The 23,511-nt window shown below is 41.2% G+C and overlaps 1 long non-coding RNA gene across 3 annotated transcripts in view; it reads right to left on the reverse strand.

The window, feature by feature from the left end:
* LOC102550644 (uncharacterized) overlaps window positions 1–23,511 on the reverse strand; it is a 186,537-nt gene that overhangs the window by 81,186 nt on the left and 81,840 nt on the right. For all 3 annotated transcript variants that reach the window (XR_015686382.1, XR_015686383.1, XR_015686385.1), the window contains one exon: window positions 8,834–8,929. This is a non-coding gene — a long non-coding RNA (uncharacterized LOC102550644). The remainder of the gene's footprint in view (window positions 1–8,833; window positions 8,930–23,511) is intronic.

Consider the following 23,511-nt stretch of genomic DNA (forward strand, 5'->3'; position numbering starts at 1 on the left):
GGTTTCAGGCCAGTCTGTCCAACATAGTCTGTTCAGGATAGCTGGGGCTACAAGTCAGACACTCAAAAAGAAGAAAAATTCAGACTCATGTGCCCAATCTTCTGACGTTATGATATCACATTGTCATCCACAGAGGTCATGATCAAAGAAATATGCAACCAAGTTACAAAAACATAATAATCTTTTATTTATTTATTTATTTACTTACTTACTTATTGTTTGTTTGTTTTTCCATTCATTTATTTATTCCCTTTACATCCCAATTGATGACCCTCTCTCCCCTATCACACAGTCTTTTCCCCATCCTCTCTCACCTTTTTCCTTTGAGATGGTGGAGGTTTCCAGTGTATCCCCTCACCCTGGCACATCAAGTCTCTGCAGATTGAGGAACACTGATGCCAGATGAGGTAGCTCAGTTAGAGGAAAAGGATCCATGTACAGGTAACTGCTTTAGAGACAGTTCCTGCTCCAGTTATTGGGGATCCACATGAAGACTGGGTTGCATGTCTGCTATTTACGCGTTGGGGGCCAAGGTCCAGCCTGTGTTTTCCATTTGATTGGTGTTTTAGTCTCGAGAGCTCCCATGTTAGTCGACTCTGTTGGTCTGCCTGTGGAGTTTCTATAGGCCCTCTTTCCTTCACCTAATTCTTCCATAAAATTCCTCAAGCTCTATCTAACGTTTGGCTGTGGGTCTCTGCATCTGTTTTAGTCAGCTGCTGGGTATAACCTCTCAGAGAGAGGGGATATTATGCTATGCTCTTGTCTGCAAGCATGATAGGGTATCATTTATAGTGTCAGGGATTGGTGCTTGCCTATGGGATGGGTCTCAATTGGGCCGGGTGTTGGTTGGCCATTCACTCTCTCGGCTCCATCTTTGTCCCTGCATTTTTTGTAGAGAGGGTCTATTTTGGAATGAAAGTTTTGTGGGTGGGTTGGTGTCCTTATCCCTCCAGTGAAGGTCAGGCCTAGCTATAGGAGGTGACTGCTTAAGGTTCCAGTTTATTTATTTATTCAAGACAGAGTTTCACTATGCAGTTCCAAGGCTAGCTTGAAATTGTCTATGTCGACCAGTCTGGCCTCCCAAGTGCTGGGATAAAAGGAACACCCCCATGCTCAGTCTAAAAAAGAAACTCATAACAATTTAAGTAACTTTATGATTTTCTGCTGGGCCATATTCTCAACTATCTTTGGGACATGGGTCAGCCACGGTTGTAAGCAAGCATACCTTCTGTGACAGTTCATCTTTGTTGAAAACCTGACTAGGTTTAGAATCACCTAGAAGATTAAATGTGTCCATGAGGGCATCTCAGAGATGACTAGCTGGGAAGGACTACCAACTCTGAATGTAACTTGTGTTATCCAGTAGGCTGGGGACTTGGCAGAATACAAAGGAAAGAGTAGAAAATGTGATGCGCATTCTCATTTGTTTCTCTCTTTTCTGATCCTTTGAGACAGGAGGAAAGCAACCTCATGTTCCCCCTTTTACTCAAGAGCTCTACCATGCCAAAGCTATCGCATCTTTCCCATGACAGACAGCACCCCGAGTCTAAAGAAATTCTTCCCCATTAAGTTGTTTCTTATCAGGTAGTCTATAGTAGCAATGAGAAAAGCAATGGATTGAACTTCCAATTTAGAGAAAAAGCGATCCATTTGGTCTATATTCTAAGTGTAATAGCACACTTGATGTATGATTTTGTGTATGCAGACTACTTCCTTGACACATGCAAACTATCTCCTGGCTATTTCCTAAGATACTTAGGGAAGAAAGACCAGTGTGGTGGGGAGCGGTGAACAGACGGATGTAAGAGATGAGAAAGGAGGGAGGGTTAGTCAACACTGGTAATTTTTGAAATTCTATCCTAATTTTCAAGTCCATGCCTTGAGTTATGTGCAATACATATATAATGCTGTAAACCTGTTTATATTAATCTACAAATAATATGATATAAACTACCAGGTATTCTTTTTCTAATTATTACACATATGTATATTAATATATAAAGCCTAATACATATGAATATATATTCATGTTATATATGAGCGCAATAATCTTCATGATCCCCATTTCACAGTAATGTAAAGTAAAGCACAGAAATGCTAAGTAGATTGCCAAGTTCACCATTTAGTAAGTGAAGAGTCACAGTGTCTGTTCCCAGATCTGTGCTTATGATCAATATATTACTTCTTTAAGGATGTGCTGTTTAGTTCTTCTGAGCTTCTGTATCTTCACTTACTAACTAACCAACCTCACAAACAAATAAACAAACAAATAAATAAATGATCTAGTAATAGAATTAAAATTTGTAGATATATTGGTACAAAATAAGTTGCTAACAGATTAGGTTTCCATTTTGTCTTTCTGATGTCTTCTTTATACACAATTCCATTGACACCTTTCAGGAACTAATCTTCTGTAGATTAGGACTATCTAGGCCCTTCGTCGGACTCTTCATAAGAGGGGTAAAAAGATGGCTTTCTTAAAGGCAAGCATAAGCTCCAATTTCTACTCTCATGGATGTGTTAATGGATTCGAATATTAGGCATAAGCCTAATTCAAGTACATCACCTGGGTCCCCTGGGATGCAGGACCGAGACCATGTGGAGCCTGATCCAAACTCAATTTAAGAGACCTCCACAGTCAGTCCCCCTCCCCTGCCTGCTCACCAGCACCCACTCCTTCGATAGTGTTAATCTGGAATCTGAACCCAGAGTCCCAACCAGAACTTCGGTTCCCCAACAGGAAATCCAGGTAGAAACTTCCAGAGCCAGCCTTCCAGCCAGCCTGACTCTTAGCTACCTCTGGATTTGCAGGTTCCTGGGAATTTATGGTACCCAATCCAGAACCTTAGCAACAGACAACTAAAGATGCCTGCCTATCTTCTGCTCGCCTACCACTCGCCCTGCCTATCATGGTCACCTGAGATCAGTTTCAGTTTACACCCTGAAACCCAGATTGGACCCAAGACTTAAAATCAAAAATCATTCAATAGCTCATCATCCAACCGACTGGGAAGCAGCAAAGACCACAACACTCACTCAACGAAGGCAAGACCAGGTATCCACATCAAGAAACACCTCAAATAAAAAACAGCCACAGCAAAAACACAAACACGAACAACCAAGATAATGTGCTCTGCCAGAGGCCAGCAAACCCTATTGCAAGACTCCGAGAAAAACAATTTAGCTAAAGCTGAAAATAGCAATTATGAGCACGTTCAAGAACTTCGTAGGAGATATGAATAATTGCCTTAACAAAGACTGACAACACAAACAATTGAATATTCAAAAGCTCAAGCTACGAAAATAGAATTTAACACAGAAATAAAACTACTAAAGAAAAGCCAAACAGAAGTAAAACTTAAAATGAGAGACTTAGGAAGTCAGCTCAAAGCTCAGAGAAAAGCCTCATCAGCGTGCTCAATGAAGAGGAATGGAAAATATCAGGTCTTGAAGACAAACGGATAGATAGCTCAGTCAGAGAAACTGCTAAATATTTTTCTAATTAATTATTTTGTTTACACTTCATATGATATCCTCTTTCCCAGTTACCCCTCCACAAATCCCCCATCCTATCCCCTTTCTCCCCTTCCCCTTTGTTTCTGCTTCATCACTTCAGCATCCCCCCCTATGCTGGGGCCTCAAGCCTCCACAGGACCAAGGGCCTTCCCTCCCATTGATGTCTGACAAGGCCATCCTCTGCTGGAGCCATGGGTCCCTCCATGTGTACTTTTTAGTTGGTGGTTTAATCTTTTGGAGCTCTGGGTGGTCCCGTTAGTTGATATTGTCTTCCTTTCCCTTGCAGTCCCCTTCAGCTCCTTCAGTCCTTCCCCAAGTTCTTCCATTGGGGTCTCCGGGCTCAGTCTAATGTTTGAGTGTGAGCATCTGCATCTATATTGATATGGTGCTGGCAGAGCCTCTCAGGATCCTGTCAACCATACCTGGATTCTGTCAGCAAATGCTTCTTGGCAACAGAAGTAGTGTCTGGGTTTGGTGTCTGCAGATGGGATAGTTCCCAAGGTGAGGTTACTTCTGGATGGTCTTTCCTTCAGTCTCTGTTTCAAGTTTTGTCCCTGTCTTTTCTATGCACAGGAACATTTCTGGGTTAAAACTTTTGAGATGGATGGATGGTCCCATCCCTCAACTGGGGGATCATGCCTATCTATTGGAGGGAGTCTTTAAATAAATACAAAAAAATCCCAGCCCAAAACATCCAGGAAATCTGGAACACTATAAAAAAACCAAACCTACAAATGATAGGAAAAGAGGAAGGAGAAGAAACCCAGGTCAAAGGATCAGAAAATAACTTTTAACAAAATCATAGAAGAGAATTACCCTAATCTGAAGAAAGATAAGCCTACTAAGGTGGAAAAAGCTTCTAAAACACTAATAGGACGGAAAATGAAACTCCCCGCAACACAGAATAATCAAAACATTAAATGTACAGAACAAAGAAAGGATATTAAAAAGGCCAAGGGAAAAACACCAAGTCTCATATAGCCAAGCTCTTCCACATTTCAGTAGCAGCACTGTCCTCTGTCCTTTACAGAGCTACCACTTAACTTCCCTATTCCTTGCCACACTCACCGCCTTAGTGCATGGCTACAATGTACTTAGCAGCTTCATGAACCTCATGAGCATGGATCAAAGTTCTAAAACTGTATAAGATCTAAGTACCTTAAAACAGGGAGGATAAATCTATAGAAGACTGTATCTATCGTCAGTTCTATGTAAAAGAAAAGGAAAAGAAGGTGAATAGGTAACAGACAATTGAGATGCCATCTGCTTTGACATGGGCAGCAACCGAGAGAGAGAGAGAGAGAGAGAGAGAGAGAGAGAGAGAGAGAGAGAGAGAGAAGGGAGGAGGAGGAGGAGGAAGAGGAAGAGGAAGAGGAAGAGGAAGAGGAAGAGGAAGAAGAAGAAGAAGAAGAAGAAGAAGAAGAAGAAGAAGAAGAAGAGAAGGAGGAGGGAGGGGAAAAGGAGGAGGAGGAGGAGAAGGAGGAGGAGGAGAAGAAGGAGAAGGAGGAGAAGGAGAAGGAGAAGGAGAAGGAGAAGGAGAAGGAGAAGGAGAAGGAGAAGGAGAAGGAGAAGGAGAAGAAGAGTCATTATCCTACTCAGATCTCAGGGCCTGGATAGCTCAAAACCCTAGGAAGCTTTCTGAGCTCCCTAAAAGAGAAATAATAATGTTCTGAGACTAAATTGATATCAAATATGGTAAAATATTTTTAAAAAGTCAAAGGAGGTGAGGTGAGGCATCAACAGCAGATCTTACAGTAGGACGCATGAGACTGTGGCACGTCAGTTAAAGCAGTGGACAGTCACTACTCTGATGACCTTCACCTTCCAGCTCACATTAGTGATCAGAAAGGATACACAGGAGCTTGGATGTTTGTACACCCAAACCTCCAGTTCAGGGCACATAGCCCATTTGCACTCATTTGCACTTTGGAAAACAACAGAAATGAATTTCTTTTGCCTTCCTTCCTTAGGTCTTGACACCTTTGGCTTATTAATTTTCATGCCCAATGATTGACACTGTGCCCTGCTAGCTAACTGCTTCCCATTTCGTATAGTTTTTATGATGGTTTACTGATACCCTTCACCATCTTGAGAGCTTGTCACTCTTTTTTGCCTTTCTCTCTCCTGCTTATATAAGAGCTTCTCTGGATGACCACATGGTAATTCTCTATCTGTAATCACATTCACCATGATAAACACAAGCAATGATGTCCTGTACAGTAGCCTGAAATTCTTCAAAGACAAGTGAATACATTTCTAATTCCCAGTGTGGATCTAAATTTGCTTAGTGCTTGGTATATAATTTCCATATGGCCTTATGGCAATCTACCAGCTGTATTACATGTATTCTTACTTTTCCCCGCCCACCTAGATCATGTATTTATTTATACAAAGTTCATATTTAAGTCTAATTCATCTTCATTTTTCTTGTTTCTCAAGTCTCCCCTGATACATAAACAAATGCAGCATTTAGGACACATTAGCCATTTAAGACTCATTTAGTAAACCAAATTGTCTGAAATGCAATCACCAATTTTGGTGCAAGTTATTTATTTATCTGGGAGAATATTCAAGAAGCATGCAAAAGTGTTTGACTTTCAATCCTTCCATGCAAAATGGTGACATCTACTTTACTCAACCTAAAATCTACAATACCCAACTGTGGTGATTTGAATGAGGAATGTCCTACAGAGAGTCACACATTTACACTTAGTCTGCAGTTGGTGCTGTTTGGGAAGGTTATGGGACCTTTGGGAGGTCTAGCCTACATAAATATACCACTTCAATTAGACTCTAAGGGTTTTTAGCCTCACCCCACTATCAGTTTTGTCTCTGCTTCATGTTTGCAATTGAAAATGTCTCTCAACTTCCCACTCTAGGTGCCTGCTGCCAAGTTTCCCCACAAATATGTTCTCTCTCTCTCTCTCTCTCTCTCTCTCTCTCTCTCTCTCTCTCTCTTTCTCCTGCTCTCTCTTGCTCTCTTGCTCTCTCTTTCCCTCTCTCCCTTTTCCCCCTTCCCCTTTCTCTTTCTCTCTCTTTCTCCAGAACTATAAGCCAAAATGAACTCTTCTATGAACCATTGTTGGTAATGGTGCTTTATCACAACAATAGAAAATAACTACTTCAAGTACCCTAGCCATTCAACTCCAGTGAAGATAGGATATAGTAGGTCAAAAATTGAAAATGTACCCAGAAGCCCTAACTCTTGGCACCACATCACATGTCATCCCATTCCCTTGATGTAGGTAAAATTTGCAATGTAACTTTCCTGCAATTAGGCAAGATAACTTGACAAAGATGATGGGGGTTTGAAAATGCTGTTAGGATTTCTAATCTATTGAATTGCAAGTAATCCTAAGGAAGGTAAGTTTGTGTCAGCCTCACTTAAACAGGTGAACTTTTTAAAGGTCAGACCCAAGGGTTCCAAATGTTCTCATATTGACTCTGGATAAGCAACTGGCCATATTGTAGAATATGCATCACAAATACAAACAAAAAAAATACGTGTTAATTCTGTTATTTTACCAAATAGTGGAAAAAGCAAGACATTCCAAGAGGCTCTTTGAGAACACTTCAGTTCACTAGTCACACCAAATTAAAACTAAGCTCTGAGAATTAGCACTACCCACTCAACCAGTGGAACGACTCAACCCTGGCTCAAGCCTGGAAGCAGCTTCATTCCGATCTTGACATGGCTTTATTTAAGATGTAAATAGCAGGATTCTTATTCTCTTGAGATTTTCCTTTGGGGTCAACTTCTCATAACATGCTAAATAAAGATTTTAGGTCAGTACTATCACAGAAACATGGAGGGATCATGCTTAGACTCATGGGGCAAGAACTACTGGTTGTTGCTCTAGAAATAACTCTTATCTCTTTTATGCATCCCATTTATCCCATTTCAGAGACATTTGTTTAAATGTTGTTGATAGGGGGCAATGCTTTCATGTTGGGCACTGTCTGAGTTTAGACAGCAACTGAATCACAGGCTCATAATTGTTCTTTGAAAGTCTTAGTCTCTGGGGATGGAGATGGCAGAGTCAGTAAGTTGCTTGCTGTTTAAGTCTGGGAACCTGAGTTTGATCTACCCAAAACCCATGTGAAAAAGGCTGTATTTGAGGGGCTATTCCCATAATCCAAGAACAATGTGGAGGAGGAGATGGGTGGCTTCTTGGAGCTTGCTGGCCAGCTACTAAAGTTAAATCAGTGAGTTTCGGGGTCAGTGAGAGTCTTTGCCTTAAAAATAAGGCAGAAAGTAATAGCAGAGGGCATTTGACGTCAACCTCAGGCCTCCAAAAGTACATGCATGAGTGTACACACACACACACACACACACTCACACACATACACACATACACATCGACCCACATACACACATGTGTAAACACACACAAACATAACACAGACACACAGATACACAATCTAAGTCTTAAAATTAAAGAAGATCCTAAATTCCATGATTAACCATAATGAAGGCCAAACGAAAGAAAACCACAGAACTCATTTTCTACTTTCACAGAATATAGAGCAGCACATTCAATCTTCCAGAATTTAGTTCCTGTCTCTACAATTCCCATCATTCTCAGGTCTTCCTTTGGCCAATCTCACATCATAGTGAGCTTAGAGTAAAGTAAGGATCAGGCCAACAAGAGTTAGTCATTTATGGAGGTTCAATACATTTCTAAATTCACTGATGAAACCCCAGCATTGAATGAAACTTGGCTTGCAGAAGGTCACTTTCCACAATCAGACCACTGAACTTAGAAGACAGACTGAACCACAGATACTGTGAAGCAACTCTAACCCTGTAGGGGATTTATTTCTACATTCTGTAGTAGGTGGACACAAGGCATGTGGAGACAGGCATGAGAACAGAGCATATTTATAAAGATAGAAGTGACTCATCAGCCAACCTGACAGTATTGCAAAAGGCCACGGGGCAAGGCATATTTACTTAATCCCATCCACTGTGGTCCCTATCACCCGCATTCCATGCTGTGTGTCCTTCTCAGGTAACTCAGTGGTTTTGGTCAGTGTTCCTTCAGTTTTATGTCATGTCTCCTCTCTCACTCCCATCAGCTTTCTTGACAGTGTCGTTTCTGTTACTGTGAAAAACATAACTGACTGGCTGACTTTGTCCCTGTCCACTGAGCAAGGTAGGTCCTGTAGAGTTGAATTAAATGCCCAGACATCATTTACTTAATGTCAGTCGTTTAACATTGGTAAGGTTGGTTCTTACAATAACCCTTAAAAGGTGGCTATCATGATGAAATTTTATAGGTATATAAAGAAAGGTTCGGAAAGGCAGACTGCTTACCCCACACTAGGATCCCGGTGCTCTGAGTGATAGCCTTGTTAGATGTCCAATCCTAATCAATGAAGCACGTCAGCTGTGACTCAGTTTCTTCTTATTCTAAGAGGAAATAAAAGGGAACATCAAGCTTGTTGTCTGGATAAAGGGAATAAAGTGAGAGAGTAAACATTGTCAAACACTGGGCAAAGCACTGCCACAACTCTGCATAAGTATCACCTGAGAATTCTTAGCCTGCATACGCTAGTATTATTTCAAATAATATGCATTTTGAACTACATGATCCCCTTGAAATTTTAATGTTATATGGACTCCTACCGTAACTTTAACCAAATTTACTTTTGTGGCTCAAGACAATTAAAATGTGAGCTTGTCATAATGTTCTAAGAACTAAAAATATCCATGTGCTTCTAGAAACTTAACAATAGACATCTAAAGCCAGAAGTACTTTTGTGAATCTCTTTGCTCCACTTAAAGACAGGATAAACCAGAACAAGATACAAAACTTCAGCGAACGTGCTTCCGACACGTACTACATACCAAACACCACCCTAGGCACTTAGGACCTGAGATAGGCAAAGTAGCTTCCCTAATCTCAAGTAGTTTATGGCTAAATAGGGGCAGCTTTCATGTGGGAGAGTTGATATCCTCCTGCTAAGCTTCATTAAACAGCAATGAAACAATGGCTTCTACCCCACAAGATGATTGTATCCTCAGTCAACCTCATGAAATCAATCCAAGGAACATATTTATTTGCTGCTTGCATATTTTGAAAGAAACCAGTAACAGCAGCTCCATGGGGTGCTGCTGAGGTACACAGGTTATGACACGATTGTCATTCTGCTGAGTTGCTAAGTATAATAGCCCTGTTTGTCAGGATGGGGGGAAGAAATGAAATGGGCGAAGATTATTAGGGGGAACAGGGCAGTTTGTGAGGAAAGAAATCCAATCCCATGACCCTGAACTGAGCACAGAATCTTCATGTCAGGTATTTACACTGTCTCAGTAAGAGCTTAGGGATGTATGCACTCAGCTAGCATAATTTCAAATGTACACCTCCAGATGCTGTTCAGTATTTTGTGTTAACATGTATAGCCCTGTGTTGCCATTATTAAGAGAAAAAAAAAGCTAAACCAAAAGAATTTCCTGTTACTTTTTAAAAAAAAAACAAATTTTATTTTTTGTTGTGTGTGTGCGTGTGTGTGTGTGTGTGTGTGTGTGTCTGCACGCACATGCACACTCATGCACACACATGCATGCACACGTGCATATGGATACAGATGCACACTGAGGCCAGAAGAGTGTGCAAGTCCCTTGGAGCTGGAATTACAGGCAGTTGTGAGGGGCCCAGTGTGGGTGCTAGGAACCAAACTCGCAAGAACATTTATGCACTTTTAACCACTGTACCGTGTCTCTGATTGTACGTGTTTAACTTCAGTTTGTACTCATTTGAAAATGAGTGCCAGCAAAGAGGGAAAACATACGAAGCATATTTAAGATGTTCTCAAGTGCATCCTGGAAATTCTACCAAAAATGCTATTCCTCTTATCACGTGGATCTCGTGGATCTCGGTTACTTCCTGCTGCTCCTAAAAAAACCTCATCACAAGAAGCAACTTAAGGAAGAAACAGTTTATTTTGGCTTATGGTAAGAGAGAGAGAGAGAGAGAGAGAGAGAGAGAGAGAGAGAGAGAGAGAGAGAGAGAGACAATGAGTGGAGGCAGGACAATGACAGGCAAAGCTAGATCTAAGAGATCACATCTACACTCCAGTGGGCAGAGAAAGCCAACTAGAACTGGTTCAGGTGAGGTTACAAACTTTCAAAGCCCACCCTCAGTGACATCTTCTGGCAAGGCTCTACTTCATAGAGGACCCATAACCTCTCAAATGGGGCCACCAAATGGGCACCAAGTGTTTATATGGATTAACCTGTGGGAGACATTTCTCATTCAAATCCCCATGACTTTGGCTTAATTTCAGAGATGAGGATGATAAAAACAATCTGCCATGCTGGCGTCTGCCATGCTGGTATCCTGGTTACCTTTTATGCCAGGATATGTATTTGTGAATGTGGAATTTCCAACCTTAACATACACATCTTTTGGGCAAACACTGCCATTCCCATCACTGAAGAGGATGTATGTCTCTTTACCTGGAAAGCAAACACACACACACACACACACACACACACACACACACACACACACACACACACACAGTGGAGGAGATTGATCCCTTTGAAAAGCAGGAACATTTTATTTTATTTAACCCCTGATCATTTTTAAGATTATTGAGAAAGCAGTTATACCAAGTATATTTTTGGGTGCAGGAAGACAGACTGATGATGTGTGTTTCTCTGTAGGCAGCAGCATCTACATAACAAACCTTCAAAGAGCACCTTTTGTCTAATAGGCCCCTAGAAGGAACTGAGAATGCAAGAGAAAGGGTGACAAGCACCAACAGGGAACTAAAAGGAGATTACAGCTCAGCCCTCGTGGAGAATGCTCAGCAATGGGTTACTAAGAAATAGGAGAGGAGAACCACACAGCCCAGAACACATTGTCATGCCTGATATTCAGTTGAAAATTAAGCCTATCCACTCTTTCATCGGTAATTGACAGCAGGGTGTCCTTTTATACTCCCTTTGCAAAGCAAGAAGGGAGAAATCATGGCGAGATCAATACTCTGACCACTGGGTGTGTTTTAGTTCCTTCTAGTTGCTGGGATATGCAGGGCTGGTAAACAGTGTTCTCAGTCGTCTCGTGAACGCCCCTTCTTTCCTCTTCTCCCTAACAAGGTTAGTGAGATTTGTGCAGATTGTTGCATTGGAAAGCGTCTTATCACTGTGCAGTGATCGCTGTTTCAGCCCCGGACAATGAGGGTTCATCCAAAAGCACAGCTTCCGTTCTGCTATGGACAGGAAGCCCTGCCTGGGACAGCCACGAATGCCTCACGCAGTGCCTGGGCAGGCAGCAGCTGGAGAGCTGAGAGAAAAACAATTTCTAGACCTGGTGTTTGTGCAATTAAAATACCAGGTGGTCATGCAATGGGAAAAGTAAAGGGGGAAGTTCAGAAGTTGTTCACTGTTGTGATAATTTGTCTGGGATGTAGAGAGAATTTTGAGATTCAGAAGAACGCTCACGAACAACAAAAGATTGCCTTGTCCGGTCTTGATATGAGTTCTTCTGCCCAGTCCTATTGTATCTTGTTATGTAATGCTTGGTTCTTTATCACTGGGAGGCCCGCTCTTTTCTGAAAGGAAATGGAAGATTAGTGGATCTGAGGAGAGAGGAGGTACTGGGGCAGAGGACTGGGGGAGAGGAGTAGAAAGGGAAACTGAGGTTGGGATATGTTATATACGAGGAAAAAAAGAAAAAAGTATGCCTCAAGCTAAGGAAACAAAGACGTGAGAAACCGAGGGTTTAAAGAGTACTGTAAGTCTCCATCACAGCCTGGTAAACGCATTAAGAGGAATTTGCTTCGCTGATATAACTACGAGAAGTGGATTTCAAACTCCTGAATTCTGACATTCAGTTACAGAGACTGAGTTGGGTCCCACTATCAACAGTATGGATGGAATGTTGTTAAGACACCGCCCGCAGGAAATGTTAAAATGGAGAACGGGGGCAACTGGGCCTGGATATTTTATTTCCATGCACAAGATTCCATCCTTATCTCTAGACAGAGATGTGTCTTCAACTGGGAGATGTGTTAGGATTCCTTCAGAAGCACCAGAGAAGGGAACTGAACACTGTCCTCCATGTCCTGGAGAGGAGACGGTGATGAGCAGACCCAGGACAGGTCCCTGCGGTTGGTTGTTAAGGATTTGGACCTACTGTTCTCTGCAAGCTTGGAGTGACTAAGGCAGGGGGAAAAATACCAAAAAAGAGGAAAGATAAAAGAGTCAAAGCAAGGTCACAGAGAAAATGTCTATATTTGGATGAAGAAAAGAGAAAGAAAATAATTTCACTGGATGCACATCTAGATAAAAGAAAAAAGTCGAAAGAATTTAATAAGTCTAGAGGCCTAGGGACGAACAGGGACTCATAGGAGGCAGAAGGGAGGGGCAGAACTATGTGTGGGCAACCAGAATCAGAGAATTGGCAATGCCTTAGTACTCGAGAGACAACTTTTGTAGATAAATGAAAGCTGGAGGCAGACTGGCAGAAGGACTGGCTTGCGGACGAGCAATTGGTGAGGCAGCCGAGGAAACAAGCAGATAACCTTTCCAAAAACGTGGTCGTGGAAGAGTCAGAGTCTGTGGAAACCTGGAGGGCTGCCGAGAAGCAAGAGCTCTGATGGCAGGAACTTCACTACACAGAGATCAAAATGGTTAAGGAGAAAATGGTGAATTTCCCTTTGTCCCCAGGGAAAGAAAACATGCCTTAAAAGAAAAGTTACAAATCCAAATGACAGAAAATGCAACTTCAGGCTGTTCCTGGCTATACTCACATAGGGAGCCAGAGCCATCAGTACCAAGGCTCTCTCTGCTGCCTTAAACAAAGTTGGACTTGAACACACAACTCAAGCATTGATGTGTTTGGTAACCCCCACTTCCTTTTGGTGGAGAGCGGAGCTTCCTATGGTGAGCCACAGGCAGCCCTGGCTTGCCTGCTCTGCCTACCCTTCCTGACTCCCTCCTCCCAGCATACCCAGGCTCTCCTCCTCCCCCTCTCCTCCTCTTCTCCTTCCCCTCCTCCTCCCTCCTCCTCCTCTTCCCCCTCTATGTCCTCCTCCACTACCACCACCACTTCTTCCTCCTCCACCTCCTCTTCTTCCTCCTCCTTTTCTTTAATGTCCCCAGCTGAGTGTGTCTTCTAGATTGTAGCACAAAAGATTTAGATGACTAAAACAAGCTGTCTCTAGCAACCAAGGAAGGATCCAGAATACTGGAAATAGAGGTCAGGGTTTAAAGAGAAAGAGAGGGAAGGTTCCAGAGGAAATAAAGATAATACTGGTTTAATGAGAGCTTGAATGGTGGTAGGTGATGGGGTTTCCGGTGTCAAAAATCTGTTCAGACTGTGAGGGGTAACTTCGAAGACTTAAAAAGGTATAGAGGCTACCTGCTGACTCACAGAGAAGAGAATGCACTGTTACAATATGAAACACATCAGTGCTGGAACTTTACTTCATTCACAAATACATGTGTTGCACACCGCATTTAGTATATAATTTATATTTCTTGAACTGATCAATAAGTTCATGAGTCATGCCATGTTCTTTAATTCTTATGGTATGTTGGGAAATCTATGTTAAGCTGCGTATTATTTTATCTTACTCATGATGAAGTAAAAAGAACTTGCAGGTTCTCTTTAAATCATGCTTGCAGGGCTGTGAGTTCTCTGGAAGCGAACCTTGGTCTTCTTTCCTACACTCCGCATACCTTGTGGTAATAGCTGCCCACCAAATGTTCCGTTGACTTGAAATTGAACTTCCTTATCTTGGCTCTACGTAATAACTACCTTTAGGGCTCATTAATACTTAACATTTTTGCTTAAGAAGAAATATGTTTTCCTCAGCTAAGGCAAGGTAGGTGGTTTTTCTCTCAAACGACCACTGTGAGAGCTGAAAGGACAAAAATGTGGCTATAGACCCAAGTGTGTCTCCTGACTGAAAAAGCATTTAAGCAGATGTAAAAGATGTTTGACGAAGACGGAAGAGTAAGAGGATCGGTGTACAGTAAGAAGGTGTGGAGGACACAGTCACAGACCCATGTGTCTGGGGACATAGACAGCTTTCAGTGACAGTAGGCATGAGAGGCCCCAGTATCTTCACCACATTTAGTAGTGCTAAACTCTGTTTCTCCATAGGTCCAGCCCCTCCTCCATGCCTTTGCCACTTCAGCAAATCATCACAAGTTGAAAACAACACAAATGTACTACCTTTTCAGTGTGAAAGAGAAGACGACTAAAATAAATTATATGTGATAGAAATTAACAGGCGATTGGGGATGTCTGCTTTCCGGAGACGCCAGAGAATCTTTGTTTACCTTTCCCTGGCTCTAGAGGCTGCCTAGTTCTCCAGCTAATAACCGCTGCCCTCCCTGCAACCCAGCCCCATCTTCTGCCACTGCTAAGGTAGGCCCTATCTCCACCTTTGATCTGATCCCTGTTTTTGTCAGATACATATGGTGACATCAGATCCACTCAAGTTATCCAGGATATGATGGTTTTAATTTCACATACCAACTTTTCTTGATGTTACTGTGAAAGTATTGAATAAGTTTACCATTTGTGTGTGTACGACACACGTGCATCTATGAACACAGTATGAGCATAGCTACACGCACATGTGGAGGCCACAACTGAACATCAGGTGTCTTTCTGTATTGCTCTTTACTATGCTTTCTTATCATTTGATAGAGTCTTTAGCCAAGTCTGGAGTTTGCTAATTTGGCTACACTGGATGGCTTCAAAGCCCTAAGATTCTTCTGACTCCATCAACCCAGTGCTAGGCTCTAGGATATACAGAATATATAGGATATACTTGCTACCTCAGCCAGTTTTATTTGTGGTACATACACAGCACTGAACTCAGGCCCTTATAGTTTATGGCCATCACTTTAGAGACTGGATCATCTCCTTAGACCCAAAAGTTAATAATATTTAAGTGAGTACAAAAATATCCTCTATAGGGAGGGTGGGCTGTTTTAAGAATTCGTTCATTTTAGTCATGTTTGTAAATATAATAAAATGTATCACACCTCAGTTTCTCTGCTGTTCAGAGGTGGAGAGACTTTCACTCAGATAAACTTTATTTCCAGAACCAATAAAGGGAAATGAGACTTCTAAGATACTGTAGCTGACACCACGGAACTGCAGTTGTTCCATGTACTGTAGCCTTTTCCACTTTTGTCCTTAAAAGCTATTAGAACCCTTATAAAAAATCATAGCCGTTTACTCAGAGACCAACTCTTCCTTCTAGTGATTCTTTTAGCTTATAAGGCATCTGGATATTTATTCCTCCATCTCCCCTATCTTTCTGTGTTTGTCCAGGTAAAGTGGAAAATCTCCAATCCACACCCATCTGTTTGCCTCATTCAGTAGAGCTTTCAGGCAACAGAAGGCATGACCTCAGTAAATAGGCTCATGACTACAATAAAATTCCTGAGATTGCCAAGACACGGGACACTTGGGTAAAAGATTAAGATAAGGTTTGCATGGTTAAATTCTTTCCACATACTTTCTTCTCTCTCTCTCTCTCTCTCTCTCTCTCTCTCTCTCTCTCTCTCTCTCTCTCTCTCTCTCATAATACCACTGGTTATAGGTAAAGATTTCAGGTAAATTAGAAAATGCCACACAGAGAGGGAATCCAATGAGTTATTACATAAACAGCCAGCTGCCACACTGAAATCCCTGACTCACTCAGCTTCTGGATAGAAGTCTGGGCTTCCATTTGCATTCATTTAAGTTGGAATTAGCTGTTGGCAAACCATGTTCAAGTTGGGACATTCCACAGAGAATAGAGAGCCAGCCTGCCAGAGAGCACTCTCCATGTTGAACCCATAGCAATCAGCCTTTGTGTGGAACCCAAAGAACCAGAATCGCAGTACAAATATATTATTCTTTCAGTTCCATCATCCCATGATGGCTGGAAACCTGCTTGCTAAAACTAGAGACTGTCACCAGAGATTGTCCTCGGGAGTTTCTTACCCTTATAAATGAAGAAATTCAGGAAGATACTTTTTAAAAAGCTGGAGAACATTTTTACTAGAGTTAACAAACAAACCAAAATAACAGCAGCACACAAAACAAAAAATGACAAACAACACTTCCCAGGCAGGCGCTGTGAATCTCAGCAGCTATCCAGAGAAGGAAGATGGAGAAGAGAAAGAGAAAACTCTATGCCATTTGACTTACATCAACACAGAGGTCAGTTATGTGGTGGACAAACATCTTCATGGTGGGCTATAGAGAAAGAGAAGGAAACTCAATAGCATAACAAAAACAAACAAAGATCAGCATATTTAGATTGTGGCCAGTATCCAAAAAATAGAAAAGAATAAAAATGAAAAGTTCATTTCTTTTTAAGTCAGAATTAAGAAGATTGAGCAGATCCAACGGAATCTCATAATGGCCCTAGAGTAGATGCACAGAGAGTGAAAATTCAGAGAAGGAAAGTGTGTCTATCTCATTGAAGATACGTTATTTGCCTTATCCAATTTAGCATTGCTAATGTTGGGCCTGTCTTCCTGAGGGTAGTCCATTGGCCAAGTGGTTGCCCAATTGGATTAGCTTTTAATGGAAGAACAACACATCTCTCCACCTCTTGGTAGATTCCGTTCTTTACTGTAACTACTGGGCAGTCTCTAAAATGCTGGCACTAACACCAGCAACTCAATACATGTATTGCTTCACTACCCGGTAAGTCACATCCCGTTATCTGATCTGCTTTTTAGATATAGAATTTGAGGGAGAATGTGTAAGTCGCTTAGAGGCACCTTGCTACAGAGATTAGCACCAGCATATAAATGCCAATAGCTCTCCTCAAGACTTCAGGTGCTAAGCCACTGTGCTTGGCAACATTTTTACAAAACTCTTTGCCTAAGGAAGGAGCTCCTCTTACCATGCCATTGACTATGAATCGATTTTATTGGGTACTGAGAACAGATTCACAGTGAACATTCCACCTCAATTCAGCTGACCTCAAGAAACAGTATTGCAAGATGGCTGGCTGGCTGGCTGGCTTGGCTATGGGTGGAGTTGTTTCCAAGCCAATGTGAGTTTATTGGCTTACTTGAGGATAAATCTGAATCTTGGCCTCATTAGCATAATGCTTTATTGAAACAAATGGGAAAACCAGAGTCATTGTTATAAATATCTGAAGCCTAATTATCTGAAGCCACATGCTATGAAGAAAATGAGTAGCTAATTAAAAACAGAAAATTTCTTCTTATGGCATACAAGATGAAGCTATTTAGTGGTACCCCCCCCCCATACTATATGGTTTCTCGGGTTACTAAAGAGCTCATATTATATTGCGTCCCAATGGCTCTAATCCCTTTAAATGCCTGGAGGTTGTTGTGAAATCAACACTAAAGAACAGGAGGAGGCTCTCTGGGCTGCACAAATGTCACATTATCCCAATACAATTTCTCACAGACCCTCCAGCAGCAAGCCCGCCCAGCACCACATCAAAGGACACGATTAAACATGCAGCTTCTTTATAAGGTGCTGATGGTTTCTCATAGATGAGGAGAAAACAACAGGACCACCGGATTAGGGCTTGTTATAGCCCAACTGTTCCTGCTTCTTAAATAATGGATCAATGACTGCCCGGCAGAATTAGCCTTTCAAACAACTTTTGCTTTTTGCCCATCATTTCCAAAGCTCATCTCCCATGGGGAAGGCTGAAAGAAGGAGTTGACACTGAGGGAACAGAACTCCTCTTGTGGCTTGAGCTTGCTTTATTTTACTGTTCAGGGAAGGACAACAGGGACCCCTGTGCACTTTGCATGGTTATGACAACATTACTATTCTTCTAGCCTTTGTCTTGTCCCATGGTGACCTACATATCTAGCCATAGAGCATACAGTTATTAACTCCTTTTTGCTGTTGTTGTTGGCCTAAAAGTCTTCACTTTAATAACCATCAGCTCATATTTGCATGCTCCATTTAGTCCAAATAATGTCTTCCATATTATTGTTTTATAATTAATTTCATAATTAATAAAGTTGCAGTTTAAAATCCTTATAAAAGTACAGGGAAGGGGTTAAGAGATGAAACTGTTCAAAACAAGACCATATATATTTTAGCTTCACCAGAGCAAAGAGGAAATTGTTCATTTCTTCCAGCTTGTTCTAGTGCCCTATGGCAAGAGCAGAACGTGAGCGATTACTAACTCCCTTTGCTTATTGCCATGTGGAAACTGGTCCTACTGTTGTAAAGAGACGCATCTCAGTTCCAGGCAAGAGATTGTGTGTGTTCCCTCAACAATCCCACACCAGTGTGGGATTCAGAGTTAGAAGCGTAATTGTTCTAAAGGCAAATTTAGGCATCTGAAGCAACCTTGTGTTGTATCCATTTGCTGATTCCTGACAGAGATGGAGCCTCATTAAATAAGGATTATTTATCCAAGGCCTTACCAGAAAATATACAAAACAAATTTAAGACAATTAACAATTGTCCTAAACAATTTTAAGTGGCCCAGGCTATTCTGGAGCCCATTATGTAGCCAATGAAAATCTCCTAATTTTCCTGTCCCAGCTCCCAAATGCTGCCATTTTAGATATGCACCATGTGTCCACCTTGAAAAAGCAAAATCTTTATTAAATAAATTTCTTATGTCAACATCTAACATTTGCTCACCTCGTATTTTCTAGCCACTTTCAATCTCAAATACAGACGCCACTGAAACATAAGTTTTTCTCACAAAAGTTTAGGACCAGGTTTTAGGCTAGGATATGGCTGGACCAACCCTTCAAACGAGGCAGAAGAGTAACAATACACAAACATTCCTCACTCTGCATCTCCTTTCCAATCAATACAAACATGCAAAGTCACACCTTCATCTCCGTGTCAGGGACTGCTTGTGAAATCACAGGGAGCTGTCCCTCTGAGTCAAATACAGGGCCAAGAGCCAAGAACCAATCCCTCAGGAGCCATGTTCTGAACAGGTTTACTGCAAGGGTCCAGCGGGGGAGTACCACAGAGGGGAAGCACATCACAGAACATCCTTGACTATTATAGAAGTATGAAGCCCCATTTCCTCTTATATGTAGGTCATAGCTGTGCAGAATCACTGGTCTTATTTGAAAATTTCTGGTTATTAATTGGGAAGCAAGGTAGAACAGCATCTTAGAGAGCTTAATCTACTAAAAGTAAAGACCGTATTGGCAATTGTTCCTTTCTCAAGGGAACAGTTTTGTTTCGAGTAGAGTTTCTTTTCTATATTGCACATGCCAAAAAGAGTCTGGTGAAGTTTTTAATACTAGGAATTGAAAAGATAATGATTGACTACTCATCGACCCGTTAATAATCATCTGTAGTCCTTTGGAAATGACTGTTCCTATAAAATCAAGTGGAGCAGTGAGACATATTATAAACATTTGAAGTAGTACCATTTGAAGGAAATAATTTTAAAGTGCTCCCCAAATCTTTTGCAGCAGAACAGATCTGACTGAATCCTGGATAGAAGAGGCACATTGATGTCTACACTAATTTTGGAATAAGAAAAAATGGGTTGTTGGATTTGATTGTCCACTTGTATACCATGTTGTCTGTCTCAGAACTCTTTTTCCGAGATTTATCATGTACATACCTTGAGTTAGGAAAAACAAACCAGCATTTGATGTTTAGCCAAAGATTCTAATGCCCTAAGGCCTTATCTAAGGACTCAGTGGCTCAAGCTTGCCTTGTGATCCCTAACTACAAGTTTTTTGGGGAAAAAAGAACTAAAAGGAATACTATAAACACAAATAAGCATGACCATCATCATCATCATCATTATTATTATTATTTAAATATTTATTCAACATTATGAATCATGATGTATCATAAATAGTAGTGGCAAAACCATGTAAACAGAGGGTGACTGGACAAGGAAATGGTCATAGGATAAAGACCCAGGTGGGTAAAGGCCAGCACTCTAGAAGAAAACATAGCAAGAGAAATTGTTATACTACATACATATTTGTTATGGATCAGTTTTATACAGAGAATCATAAAAATGTTAGTGTTTACAATGTGAAATATGTCAATTATGAATCACTGAACCAATGGGCATTTATTTTATGATACAAGAAACCAGAAACTAGATAGTTCGAGTGTCTCTTGATCCCACAATACATTTAAGTGACAGTGGACCTTCAAGGTGATTCTGCCTTGGAGGAGCAGTGTCTCCCTGATGCGTTCCAAGGTATCACAGCAGTGCATAAGCATCTTCATGTTTGCACCAATTTAGTAAAATTTCCTCTTCATATATGTCACTGAGAGTTAACTTTGACTCATTTTAAGTTTCCTTATCCTGTTTTTTTTAACCAGGCAAATTGATGCTTTGCTGGGAACAGCGCCTGCCAAGCTCCCCTCTCCATCACTCTGGAATTCCCACGGCTCAAGGTTTCTTGTGTCAAGGCTTCAATACGGAACACTCACACTTCTTCTATGCTCTATTGCTTGGGTTAGATCAGGAAATCAGCTTAAGACTGAGGAGGCAGAAAAATAGATGCCATCTCTAAAATAAAAGAAACCACAAAGCCATTCCCTAAAGGTTTGGATACAAAGTCACTTAGGGGCCTGAGACCACAGCTAATTCAAGGTGAGAATGACCTTTCTGAGACCTGCTCTCTGCGTTTCTCCTTTGGTCTCCCTCTGGACCCTGGGTCTGCACTGCAGCTACAAGGTCTACTCGAAGAAGCGGACACTGACATTTTCAGCAGACTCTGCCAGTGATGAGGTGTAGAGACAAGATGCATGTATGGGAAGCAGCCACTGTGTCTGACAAAACGAACTCCCCTCAGGGTTTCCTAGAGTTTAACCAGGAGAGGAAATACTGCCTGATGTCAAATATAATTAAAGTTAAAGTTAAATATTTATTTAGAAATTTGGAATAAATATCCCTTGCTCATAACATATACTTTGGGAAGTTTCTGAAAAGATGCAGGATGTTACAAGGGACCCAGAAGAAACAGTGAGCTGTTGTAGGCTAAGAAGCACTGGTATGAACTGTAAGCCAACCGAGTGTGCTTCCGGCAAATTAATGCCCACCGGAATAACCTATCATGCTACGTAATGCCATAAAACTGCAATTAGTCTCCCTGGGCCATTCTGTACGTCACATGTATTTCAGAGTGTGTTTCATAAGTTCTTTCAACTATTTAGTAAAATAAAAAGTAGGGAAATCCCACGTTAAAGAAAAGATTAAATTAATCTAGCTAATAAAGGGAACCTATCCAATTCCATTGAATAACTTTCTCTTCATGTCCTGCTTCCCTTATTAAGCAGACAAGAGGGAAAATACAAAGCAGGGAAGTCTGGGAAACCAGGAAGTATGACAGCTGAGAGATGACAGCATTTTATGTGTTGTTGGCCTTGAACCGCGGAAGAACCTTCATAAGTCATGGTCATTCAGAAACTAGAAATGTGGGTCTAAACCATGGCTTACAATGACAGCTTTCCCTCAGAGAGTAAAGAGCATCTTTTTATGTATTTAACCACACTTTTGTTTGTTTGCTTGTTTGCTTTTATAACTCCTCTGCCTTCTGCTGGGCAGATGGATTGAAAGTTACTTTGAAATGTATTCAAGATCATAGTGTCACAGACAATGATGGGCTCACCAAACTCTGTCACTTCTGTTGGCTAAGAACAAAGATGAAGTGCATTTCCCAGCTGTTATGGAGCCTATGATTGTCTGGCCAAGGAAACGTGAACAGACGTAATCTTAGTACTTACAGGCTCAATATAAAACCCATGCCTCCGCCTGACTTCTTCCTCATCGGTCAGAACTTGTTTTTTTTTAAATGACTTGATTTATTTTATGTTTATGTGTTTTTTTGTGCATATATGTCTATATAACACATGTGTGCCCAGTGCCCAAGGAACCTAGAAGAGGATATCAGAATCCCTAAAACTGGCATTTCAGTCATTTTCCACCACCTCAGTGCTGGGAATTGAACCTCGGTTCTCTGAAAGAGCAGCTCGTGCTCTTAACTGCTGAGTCATCTCGCCAGCACACAGAAGACCATGAGAGAAAACCCAGAAGTCACAAAGGGAAAGTTGTTTGAGTCTCTGTACACCGACTGGGAACATCCAGTTGGGCCATTTATTTGATCACAATTCCTAAGAGCGTTTTGTAGCTGAATCATTGTGCAAAGATCTAATTCTTTACCTAAATTGTAAACTTGGAAAGAAATTTCTCCTCACAACATTAAAACTTTGTTTTTGAAATTACTTTCCAGAAAGCTTGCATATCATTTAAAATTCCCATTGACAAGACAACAGGAGTTTCCTGAACAGCTCACACTTCAGGACTCAACAGTATCTTCTAATGCAGTAAGTAATTTCTGTAAGGCATTGGCTGGGACCCATCTATCTTTTTTATTTGTTTCCCAAACCAAATGTCATGGAATAATGTGTATTTCAAATGTAAAATATAAGTTAACATTATATATATGTATATATATATATATGGTAGCACATTATTCATTGTGTCTTATAAACAACTTCTGCAAGTGTCCTGTCTGAGCTTTAATAAGATTGTCACGTAGCTGATGATTGTAGGATTGGTTACACAGCAGTACAGATGTTTCCTTCTTGTAGTTTTTATTGGCTCAACATGAGCACAAGCTTTAGTTCAAACAAAGGTGAGAGAGTGAAATTTAAATGAGGATATGGTAGAATGGATGTGTGCTGGAAAAGAAAAGAAGATAAAAGAACTGGCTGTTTATTTGGTTTTCCTTTGAAACCCGCAGGCACCTCTGCTCCTGGTTTGACACTCACAGTCTAGAAAGTTTCCATGTGTGATGAACAGGACTTCTGTCTCCCCTTGGGAGCTTAAGCGAGCCGTGGTAGACCACAGGAACCAATGGAAATACCTCATCCTATTTATGCTGGATCACATTTCACCATTTCTGACAGATGCCGCCTTTGGGGAAGAATATTAACGACCGTGGGGGACACAGTAGTTGTTTGGAGACACATGCAATAAATAGCCAAGAAATATTTCAAACAGACTCTCAAGGTCATTTAA

This window comes from Rattus norvegicus, chromosome 4 (genome assembly GCF_021556685.1).
Source record: "Rattus norvegicus strain SHRSP/BbbUtx chromosome 4, alternate assembly SHRSP_T2T, whole genome shotgun sequence".
NCBI classification, from domain to species: Eukaryota; Metazoa; Chordata; class Mammalia; order Rodentia; family Muridae; genus Rattus; species Rattus norvegicus.